Here is a 12,632-nt window from a genome sequence, read left to right as displayed (position 1 = left end):
TAAGTATCCCTGGCTGGCCTTGAACTTAGAGATCCACCTCCCTCTATCCCCTGAGGATTAAAGATGTATACCATGGGAAAGAGGGGCACTGGGAGGGGAGGGGGCTACAATCAGGATGTAAAGTGAATTAAAAAAAATATTTTAAGACATATTCTACCATACTTGGTGCTTTATGCTTTTTAACCTTGCATAACTTGTTTTCCTTAAAAAAACAAAAACAAAAACAAAAAAACAAAAAACAAATGGCCATTGTTTCTATATCAATGGCTTGGTTGAAAGTAAAGTGTCACCTGTGGCATTTTAAGGAAAACTGGTTCATAGAGAAAATGAAAATATGAAGATAAACTACTGATTGAAAAAATAAAATAAAATAAAATAAAATAAAAACTACTGATTGAAATGCCTCCTATAGACTATTATCATGGTATTTTTGTTATTTTATATTGCTGCCACAATAACTTATGTAAGTGTATTACACATATACATACACACACACATATGCTATCTCTCTATGCCTCTTATTCTTACATTGAAATATGATTATAAAGTTGAATACAGTTTAAACTACAGTTTTGTGTAAAAGTCACAAAAGGCAGAAGACAGAAAAAAATTGCAGGACATTTGAGAAAGGCTTTTGATTTGTCAGAATATAACTTTACAATTATAGAATTTTAGAAACTACCTCACTTTAGCTAATTCAATCATGTAGACATTATCCCCATGTTCCACAGCTACTAAATATGGTACAAAAGATATGATTGAATAATTTACTAAACAATGAGTAAAAACTAATAGATAAAACAGAAATAATTAACAGGTTCATCGGTAATAATAGAAATTAAAATAAGAAATCACAATGACATGCCATGAGTAGATAACAAAAAATAAAATGCAATGAGTAAGATAAAAAATATCTTTATTCAATTACAAAACTATAAAATGACATAATTTGTTGGGAAACAATTAGAAAATTGTATGTACGTACAGAACACTCATCTGTGTGTGCATGTGGAAGTCACAGATTGATGTCAGATACTACCTCTATTTTGCTCCATTATCTTTCTTTGCATTACTTTTATATTTATGTACATGCGTCTACACAATTGCACACGTACATGCCACAACACATATGTGAAGGTCAGAGTTCAACTTTTAGGTGTCAGTTCTCTCCTTCCACCATGTGAATTCCAGCAACTGAACTCAAGTGGTTAAACTTGTCAGCAAATCCCCCTACCTGCTGAGTCATCTCACCTGCCCCTCTCCTATTTTTGAGTCAGGGTCCATCAGTGAACCTGGAGCTCACCTTTTAGGATAAACTGGATGCCAGAAAGTCCCTAGGATCCTCTTGTCTCCACACCTCAGCATAGAGTTACAGAGAGGTGGTGCTATGCTAGCTTTTTATGAGTACTGAGAATCTTGTCTCAGGCCCTCATACTTGCATACTTAACACCCAACTAAGTCATCTCCTCAGCCTAAATTTATAAATACTAAGCAAAAATAGTAACTGTATCAACTGCTTCAGGTATACCTGAACAGCGAAATAAAATCCAATAATGAAGGAAATAGCTTAAACACATCAACGTGTTCACTAGAAAAATATAGCACTGGTCTATTTTACCAATAGTATTTTCTCTCATTGGCTACCGTAGACAGATTCTAAATAAAATCAGAAACAATCTCAGAGCTGATAGAAATATTTTTTCATAATATAAAGTAAAAAGGTAGAACAGATTCCTGAGCTACATCACCCAATGAGAGGCAATCAAGAACTAGGCTCCCTCCCTTCTCCCTTATCTGTATTCTAGTGCTGGTGTATTTGCAGGCTTCTAGCAGCACTATCAGCAACTCCAAGATCCATATTCATACATGATATTGTTCAAGAGAACAAACAAAGTTACCACACAAAAAGACTACACATCATGTCTTACTGGTCAAAACTGTGTCAAGACTAGCAACCAACGGAAGAAGTATGTGCATCAAACAGCACTTCCTAACTCAGTGCTGTTGCCCATTTGGTTACTTGCATTACAAACAAACTTAAGCATTACTACAGTGTTCTCTGTCCATTCATCATTCTGATTAAATTGGTCTAGCTACTGAGGTTGGGCTTGAGAGATGGCTCTGGGGCTAAGAGAATTTGTTGCTCTTGAAGAGATCATTGGTTCCAACAACCACGTCGTGGCTCACAATCATGTGTAATTCCCACTCAAGGGGATTTGATGCCCTCTCCCAGCCTCCCTGGGCACTAGAAGCACAGAAGTGTACACAGACATATATGCAAGCAGAACATGCACACACATAAAATAATTAATAAATTTAATATTTTAAAAAGCTACTAAGGTGAGTCTAATGCAGTCTTCTCTTCTGAACAAGACGGAATAGACTGGTTTCTTGTTATACCTCCAGTTGAAGTGCAAATAATGCACTAATTAAAACACATAAAAGTTTATAAAATTTGAAACAAAAGCTGCCATATGGCTTTATGTAGTCAAATGGAGGTGTTAAGAATAAAGACAGAAGGGACTGGAAAGATGGCTTAGTGCCTTTCTTGCTTTGGCAGAGGACCTGGGTTCAGTTTCTAACACTCATATGGTGGCTCACACCCATCCATAACTTTAGTTCCACAGGATCTGAAACCCTCTTCTGGCCTCTATGGGCACCAGGCACACACCTGCTACACAGACATACATTCAGCAAAACACACACACACACACACACACACACACACACACACACACACACACACACAAAAAAAAAAAAAAACCCCAAAAATAAGTAATCTACAAATGAAAGAACAAAAACAGAAAGTTCCATTAAGAGATACTGTAATAACCATAACAAGAATTTTGGTGACCTAGAGTATCAAAGACATCAAAATCATATGGACCACAACAGTAGACTAACAACAAAGGAACTAACTATAAGTGAGGAAAAAATGACACATCAAGAATGTTGTGTTTGTGCATCTGAATTAGCAAATGAATTCCTGATGGTGCTCCTTGTTGATTTAAAATGAACAATATTAAAAGAAAAACAGAAATTCAGTTTAAAATATAATAACCTTTGAAGGAAAGAGAAGGAGGAAGATTCAAAAACCACAACTGAAAAGCCAATGAGATGATTCAGCAATTAAGAGCACTCATTGGCTGCTCTCGCACAGGACCTGGGTTCAGTCCCTCACACTCACATGATGGCTCACAACCACCCTTAACCCCAGTTCCAGGGGATCTGATGCCCTCTTCTGGCCCTCATGGGCACTATATGCACATGCTGCACATAAACACACATAGACAAAACACTCAAATATATTAAATAAAAATAATCTTTAAAAGAGGAAGCTGGCCTTGGGAGATTCACTGGACCTCTTTGTCCCTCTTCCTAATGTGGCCACATTGAAAAAGTGGAAAGTCATTATAGAAGGAAAGAAAGAAGGAAAGAAAGAAAGAAGGAAGGAAGGAAGGAAAGAAAGAAAGAAAGAAAGAAAGAAAGGTCTGTTCATCTCTTGCTTCATTAACCTTCTGTTGTCCACATTACAGTAAAAGAGACTGGGTAAGTTCAAACCAAAAGATCTTTATTTTTCTCAAAGCATAAAGCAAAGGTACCACATATAACAAGTCTTCTTGCTGGCAGTGTACAGATGTCATGAAGGCATTACAAGCAAGAGATAGAAGACTGTTTTCATATTTTATGGTTTAGATATGAAATATCCTCCACAGGCTCATATGTTGCTCAATTGGGGATGCTATCTGGGGAGGTTCTGGAGACTAGGATGTAGAGGAAATAAAGACATTAGGGGCTGTATCTTACCCTAAATACTTCCTGTCTGTTTCTTGGTTTCCATGAAGAAAGCTGCTTTGTTCTATTACAGATTCCATTATACTGTTCTGCTTAACACAGCCAAAGACCGTGGACTCACACTAAGTCCTTTCACTGTTTGGGAAGTGGGGTGGGTGGGTGTTAACATCAACAAGAAACCAGCACAGAAAACTGGAAGCCAAGAAGTGAGGTAGATACTGTGACTACCTAAGAGAGAAATGTAGAAAAAACTGGTGATAAGAGCTGAAGAAGTCAAAGCATAAAATATAAGGAGGACTTAGGAGTGGGAGAAGGCTGACAGAAACACAACAGTGAAGGCCAGGTTCACAAAGGTTTGGATGAGAATAAAGACTACGATAGACTAGAGACCACCACATTGTACAGTGTGGCAAAAAACAAACAAACAAACAAAAACAAAACAAAACAAAACAAAAAAACCCCTTGCATCTTGTCTGTGCCCTGAGAGTTTGAGAGAAGCAGAATTTAAAGGTAATTTGTTACTTAATCCGATGGAAGAAATCCATCACTTGGGCTATGGAACAGTGTTTATTAACTGTGTTTTTAGAGCAAGGAACAAAACAGGAATATTGAAAGCATATGTAGTTTGGCCAGAAAATTATGTAGTCTGGCACTTAAAGTTGCTGACAATAAGGCTGTGGTTGTTAAAGAGTCATTAGAAAAAAAAAAGACAAGTTTTTGTACCAAGAAAATAAAAAGATTCCTTGAGGTTGCCTTAGATATCAGAGGGACTCCACCCATGCCAGGGCCAAATAATTTTAATTATTGGAAATTCATTTAAAACAGGCTCACAACCATAAATATAAAACTCACTGGAAAAGATTTTCCCTTGAGTAGAGGATGCAACCTGACACATTGCTTGCACAAGACCCCCTAGAGAAGCATTTTCCATGAACCCAGCAGTATCAGGCACACGGAGGTTACTTTAACCATGGTCCAGCTACCACTCAGGATGGTAGCAAAACCTTGGCTTTGTCCACATAATGTTTTTTGTGTGCATGAAGATCATAAGAATTTCAAGGTCACAGAGGTTTCTATGCACATTTCAAAGGAAAGCCTGCTGGGCCAGGCAATGTGCAGAATGGACATATTCTTTATAGGATGCCATTGAAAGGGTGGATAAATAGAGCAGATGAAATTGCCCAGATGAGAATTAAAAGAAAACAGCTGAAGGAGAAACTGGCCATGAACTGGCAATTTTCAGTAGGCTGTTTTTAAAAAGCGGTTAATTAATATTTGATTAGTAGAGTTGGTGAATGATAAAATAGTATACTGACACAGTTCTAAAGTTTAGAGGTTTTTAGTCTCCTCGTTATTTCTAGCCTTTCAGTATTCCTTATTTCACATAAATACCAGTAAAAGAAGAAGGCGTTTAAGAAAGATCAAGGGATAATACATCTACAAATAACTTAGGATAAACTGTGTTTTTACAAGTAAAAGCTATCCCGGACAGAACTTTGTTTTGTTACTAGAATTTTAAGTCAACAATAATTGCCTAACTAAACAAGATTCTTATTGGTAGGCCAAAAAGAAGGAGAGATGTGTGAGACCTGGCTGTAGGGAAGACACAGCAGCAGCTCTGTAGACTTAGGCAGAGAGTGATGCTCTTTGAGAAGCAGAATTAGCAAAAGTTAAACAGAAAATATTTATAGCGATTCCCTATTAGCTGGTTAGTTTTTGGCTTTTGTTCCCACATGAAGCAGTCTCATTGGCCCTATCCTGTGAGAACTACTGCTTCAACAGCACCAGAGCTGTGCTGTATAGCATGTAGGGCTGCTGTAGGGAAAAGGAAAAGTCCAAGACCAAACTGGGGTTCCTTGCAGTGACTATGACTTGATCCATTATACATACAGAGTTCACATATATGCATGTGTGTGTATCTTCACTGGGAAATAAAAGGACTCTGCATTTTAAAATGTAATCATCTTATTTCTAAAGATGCTCTCCTAAAGATCAGCAGGATACAGTTCCCACCATATTTAGCCCAACAGCACATTATTATTTTTTAAATATGTTTTTTATTGAAAAATAAATCATTCATATTACATCTCAATTGCTATCCCATCCTGTGCATCCTCCCATTCCTCCCTCCCTCTCATTTCCACCCCATTCCCCTTCCCTATGACCCAACAGCACATTATAATAGCTCTTAAAAGACCAAAATCCTTCAGCCATTATCAGAAGATAGACTTGGCTCACTTCCTGCATAAAAGAACATCTTCAGAAATAGATCTTCATAGCAGACAATAGGAACCTCAAAAAAGCAACTGGACTCTCTTTGTAAACCAGGCTGTCCTTGAACTCACAGAGAACCACCTAGCTCTGCCTCCTGAGTGCTGGGATTAAAGGCATGTGCCACCATGCTTGGCCCAAAAATATGTTCTTAATCATTGGAACCAGCTCTCCTGTCCTAAGACAGTAATCTTAAATGTACATACACAGAAAAACGAAAAAGAACAATGTTGAAGAACTCACATTTCCCAACTTTAAAATTTTCTATGAAACTACAAAAATCAAGATGATGTGATACTCTTATAACAAGATATTCAAATGGGAAAAACCACAGACTTCAGAAATCAACTACTGCATTTGCTGTTACAAGAGCCAAAAACATCCAGATAGGAATGAACTGGTTAAGTGGATATTCATGTACAAAAGAGTAAAACTGGACCCATATCTGGCATCATATAAAAAAATAACTCAATTCCTAGCAACCATGAGCCAGGCTTTTTTTTTTTAAGATATGACAAACTCAAATCCAAAAGTTAAAAATTTTCTATTTTAAAAGATAACATCAAAACCATGAAAAGATAACTCAGAGAACAAAAACTGAAAGATGTTTATAAATCATATACCTAACCTAGTAAGTGGCTTGTATCCATAATATAAAAAAGAAACTTACTATTTAACAATAGAAAAGATGTCAAAATAAACAAGATACGTGAGTAGGCATTAGTCCAAACATATACAAAGCAGTAATAGACTCATGAAAAAATTAAGCATTAAAGGACAGAAAAACAGTCATAGAAAATTATAGGACATTTTGAAATAAAATAGATGGGGGCTGGCCAGATGCATAAGCAAGGAAAGGCACTTGCCATCAAGCCTGATGGCCTAAGTTCAATCATTGAGATTTATATGGTTAAAGTAAATATTTATTCTCTGACCTCCAGGTATGTGTGCCCCCATACCTGTTTAATTCCCACAAAGAATTAACAAAAGAATTAAATAAATGTAATAAAAAAGAAGAAAAAGTAGGGTCCTGAAAAGTGTGGACTTTGCAAAGATGATGGCTCCAAAAGTGTTGGAGTCAGACGTGTCAAGCTCAGTAACACTTCTGAGAAGCCTCCAGGATCAGGTAATGGCTGTAACTACACAAGCAAGCACTGACAATGTTCAAGCTGGAACATATGCTACAGAGAAGGGCTGAGCTTCTCACGTTGCTCATGTACCTTATGGATTTGAGCCACCTCATCCTGGAGGAAGCCTCAGGAGAATCTCTGCAGGGACATCCTGCAGTTTTGAGTCTGGTAAAGATTCACATGGATTTAGAAAATATCCTCAAGACTGCAGTGTTGGGCAGCCTTGGCAAGAGTGACTCACTTTCGTTTAAGCTCTACCCCAGCGATATGATAAGCAGCTCTGAGGATAAAACGGAAGATAAAGCAGAAGAAGGCCAGTCAGAGACTTCAAGGAAAATAAAAACCTTTAAAAGGAGCATCTAAGAAATACATCCCACCATGCTTGGTTCTAATACATTATGATGAAACAGAAGCTGAGTGGAAGTAAAGCGTCTGGAACCAGCCAAGACACATGCATCGAGCAGTTGTTATTAGTGAACTTAAGGAGCAGTGCTCAGACACCCCCCAGAGGGCAGAGGAAATCCATGATGCTAGCATCCTCATATCACTTGCCAGACTCACGAGAATGAGCACAGGAGAAAGGACGGCAAGAGCAAGCAAGTGTTTTGAGCTCACAGCTTCATTCTCTCACATACTTCAGCAACCATCAGTGCTATGATGGGAGGAATCACTCATTTATGAGGACAAGAATCCTATTTAAAAAAGGAAGATACCTAAGAATGTCCGAAGAAGAAAGGTTTTGGAGGCACTGGTGACGTGCTTATTCTGGAATTCTTTTTTTGGCTGTTGCTGTGTTCTGCTTTGTTGTTTTTTGTTTATTTGTTTGTTTGTTTGTTTGTTGAGACAGGATTTCTCTGTGTAGCCCTGGCTGGCCTTGAACTCACAAAGATCCACCTACTTGAGTGCTGGGATTAAAGGTGTGTGACACCACCCAGCCTTATCACTCTGGAACACTTTACTGTATATAGATGTTTTCATTGGGTTGTGTGTTGTAGGTGGGTGGCCTGCATTCTGGTACTCAGGTAGAAGGATGTCGACAACTCGGAGGGCTGGGAAGGTAGTCAAGCCCTGAGGTGAGTCAATGTCCCAAGGGTATCTCAGGCACTGGAGTCGAGGAGCTTCACAGCTCTAGTCTCTAACCAGACCAAGGACTCATTGCAATGAACATTTGGAAGTTAAGCTGTTTTGGCAAAAGAGTATACTGTGTGATAAACAGTGATAGACTGCTGCTTCCAAGGAGAGATTTTTGTTTTGTTTTCTTTAGGGATGGGGGGCTGCAAGGCTGGAGGGTGGATATGGAGGGATAGGGAGATGAGTACGATCAGGGTACATGATATGAAATTCACAAAGAATACATTAAAAAGTTTTTTTTAAAAAAAAGGAAAATTAATACATCTAAGATGTAAGCTAATGGGATAAAATTAAGTCGTTATTCAATGTAAAGTAACTATTTACTTACAGATCTCTTTTTACATAGGATTTTTTTAACTGCAAAAGAAGTAGCCAAAACTATCAGCTGATGTTTATCATAAACAAACCAAAGGAAATGTTTGCACATTCAGAAAAAAAACTCATAACACTATTATTAATTTCTTCATCTATAGCAGCTGTTGTTTTCCTTTGTGGGAATTAAACAAAGTAGTATGTTTAAAAAAAAAAATAGGGGGCTGAAAAGATGGTTCCTCACTGAAGAGCATCAGCTGCTCTTCCAGAAGACCTACATTCCTAGCACCCACAACAGCAACTCATAACCTTTAAGTCCAAGGACATACAATGTTCTCTCCTGGCCTCCAAGGGCACCAGGTATGCATACAGTATACTGCCATACATTCGAGCAAAACCACTCACACAGATAAAAATAAAAAATATTTTTTAATTATATATATTTTTTTTTCAAAAAACTAAAAAAAAGTCACAAAAAATATCAAGAACAATATTTAAGAGAAAAGTACATTACTATAAGAAATTCCCAATCAGGAGGATAAAAGAGTTACCAGGTTAAAAAGTGTGTGTGTTTAATATATGTTAGAACAAAGATTTTTATAAATAATATAAGTAGATACTATGCATATAAATATACAAAACAGATTCCATGTTGTTTCAACATTTGTGAGACATATCAAGAACAACTGACCATAGTCAAGTGGGCACTTCTCATTTATATGGGGATTAGCTAGAAAAATAACTGCTGGATGGATTACATTTATTGGAAACAAAAGCAAACTTTAGACTTTGGGGTCCTCTAAAGAATCAGCTTTCTGTTTTCTGTGGGTGATACACAACAAGAATTCTTTGCAGTCAAGGTTAGGGTTGGAGTTGGCAGGATAGGGGAGAACGGCTTCCACTGACAAGAACTGAGTTCTTCTGTTACACTTGGCCCCTGGGCTGCTAACCCCACTGTGGAATATGGTTGCCCCATGTAGTATAAAAATGAGATAAGTTCAGAGCTACTGCTGACATCTCCCAGGAGTTCCACATCAGCTGGGTTCTAACAGGCACTTCCACTACTCCTGAAGACCCATCAAAGGAAGCTGCTATAATTTCAGGCTACAGCTTCCACAGAAAACAGAGGAGTTGTCATTACTTTAAATGCTCTGGCCAACCTGTTGGCAACTCCTGCTATTCAACATACCCAACGACTGCTCCAAGAGACTTCACATCTGCTATCAAATCTTTGCATGTCCCATGCTAACCCAGAAGATTTCTACCTGCTGCATAATGCAGCTGTCACAAGTGTGGAAAAGATTTGGCTTAGCCACCCAGCCAACACTTCAGATATCCCCACTCTTGTCATAAAAAGAAGCATCTCGCCCACTCATGACACTATACTTGCAGGCTGCATGACATGCAGAAACTGCACAAAGAAGAATGCAAATATGTCCCTGCCCTTTCCTATGTATGAAGTCCACCTCATACTTTCATGAGGAGGCCTCCATCCTAGCACTGCCAACTGTATTCAGCATAGGCCATGATAAAGCCTCACTCAGATAAATTTATACCTATCATGATTTCTACTACAAATAGCGTTGGTTGCAGCAAGAGTTGCTAACACCAGGTCTGCTGGTCCAGAAAATGTCTAGCAGCCAGAGGACAGCTGGAGTGCTCCAAAGAGCAAAGAGCTGCTAGGAAAGCTGTTAGATTTGCACAGAGAAGTTGGGAAAGCTGTTAATGCTACCTGCAGAGAGATGTTAATACTTAAAGAGCTCAGGGTTCACCCTAAGGAATGAGAGCCACTGACGCAAGGCTCAGAGAACTGTACCCAGGCCTCAGTGACAGATTCTGTCTTAAACAAGGTGAACTGAGGAATGAACTCTAGCCTCCACATACACATACATACATACATACATACTTGTACACACATGCATACATACACTACTCATAGACACAAAGACTATAAAAAGTAACTCACAAAGTACTGCACTTAACAAGCTTTTCATACAAACTGTGATTATAGTAAAGAAACTGATAAAATGTTAGAAAATGGTGGCTGTTAGTTATTTTTATAAAACTGTTTCTCAGGTTCCCTCTTAACCCAGCTATCACACAAATAATGAGACTCTTATATATTATTTTAACAAGTTTCACAGCACAAGAACTGAGCAGTTCGCACTCTATTCTTAACCCTCTAAGCGAATTTGATTTCCTCCCAGCATACATGCCAGAAATACTTGAACTTTGTAGCTTTCTTTGATGAGCTGTTTCTCAGTCCCTCCTGGACATGTGGCTGAACTCCCTACTTCCTCCTCTTAACTCCTCCTCCCCTGGCTGGCAAAAGGCCAGCCCTATTCTCTCTCCTGCTCAGCAATTGGATGTAAGCTACTTTACTGGATACCAGGGGGCAATTGGGGAACCAGTGTTTACACAATATTGAAAGAGGAGATTCTCAGAACAAGGATTGCAACCATATATGGGGGTGGGGGTACAGAAATTAGCATCTGAATTACAATAACCTTATGCCTACAGGTGGCAATGCAAACAACAAACACAAAAATGTTACCTACTCATTAGCCAATGAAAGATGCTTTTCTAAAGAAAGCTAACCTAGCTCAACTAGGATTAAGTTATATCTCAAATCTGGTAAATGACTACTTACTTGAAATCTAAACTATCAAACTCATCAATGGCACAGCAACGTGAGTTTCATCTTTGGAAATCAAGTACCATTTTACTCCTTTATCAAATCAGTGTATTTCAGACCACTTAGGTTTTACAAGATGTATGTAGGTATCAGTGAGACATGAATCCTTCAGTTTCACTCAGTTATCTACCTTGTTCAAATGAAGAATGGATCTATGAATACATGCATATATATTAAAAGTTTCAAGTGAAAACACATTATCATACAATCACATAATGTTATATTTTCTAAAAAAAAAAAAAAAACCCCAAGACTATCATTTTTGGTTCAAACTAAGTAGCTGGTATTAAAATACTGTCCTGCCACAAACACCTACAAAAGCTAGATATGTGTATGTGGTCTATATCTACTTGTATATACGTAATGTGTGTGGTGGTGGTGGTAGGGGTAAACAGGCAATAGAGAACCTATGATTCTGGAGGAAAAAACAAAAACAAAAACAGATAAACCAAGTTCTACACTGGCTTCATCCTCACGAGTATTTCCTAAACAGTAAGAAAATACTGACTAATAAAGAGAAGAGCAAGCAGTCTTTGCTAGGGTGATCAAATGAAAAGTATAATTGGGGCTACTAAAACAATTGAATTGTACGTTATTAAACAAGAAAGAGAAAAGGCTACAAAGATCTACTTTAAAAAATTCTGAAGTGTCCTTATCTATAGTCTAGGACAAGAAGAAATTCAGAGGCTGCACAACTCTGAGAAGACAAAAGAGTCCAGATTCAATCAAAGGCAAAAAATACTTAGAAAGCAAAGCCCTTAACAAAATCTTAAGGTGACTTAAGATTTTAAGATTTAAATATTGGTCTTAGAAAGAAAATTCAAAATAACTAACATATTAGAGACAATGGAGAAAATAGACAAAATGTGAAGAAAAAATTAGAACCTATAAAAATTATACAGACAGCCTACAACTACAAAATACAAGAACTAATGCTAAGTTTAACAGCAGGTGAAATTGAGGCAAAACAAACAAAAACAAAACCAACTCAAACAACCCAAAGCCCTGGCAAATTTAAGAGATAGACTAGCTATTCAAACTGAAACACAGAATAAAATTACAAAGAGCGTGTGCTAGATGGGATGCAAATAGTCATAAATACAACTAACAATCAGAAAAAATTGGCAGAAACAATAAATACTTGAGTCAATAATGAATAAAGTTTCCAACTTTTTTTTTCTTTTTTGTTTGTTTGTTTGTTTGTTTTTTCAAGACAGGATTTCTCTGGGGCACTTTGGCTGTCCTGGACTCTCTTTGCAGTCTGGCCTCAAACTCACAGCAGTCCATCTGCCTCTACC

General features: G+C 37.7%; 1 protein-coding gene across 5 annotated transcripts in view; it reads right to left on the bottom strand.

Moving 5' to 3' along the window:
• The window catches only part of PTPN4 (protein tyrosine phosphatase non-receptor type 4), a 143,406-nt gene that overhangs the window by 87,024 nt on the left and 43,750 nt on the right, over positions 1-12,632 (bottom strand). The window lies entirely within an intron of this gene.

This window comes from Acomys minous (assembly GCF_964271855.1).
Source record: "Acomys minous genome assembly, chromosome: 1".
In the NCBI taxonomy this organism is placed as follows: Eukaryota; Metazoa; Chordata; class Mammalia; order Rodentia; family Muridae; genus Acomys; species Acomys minous.
Note: the sequence above shows the minus strand (reverse complement) of the source record. Positions and strands in the feature narration are given on the sequence as shown.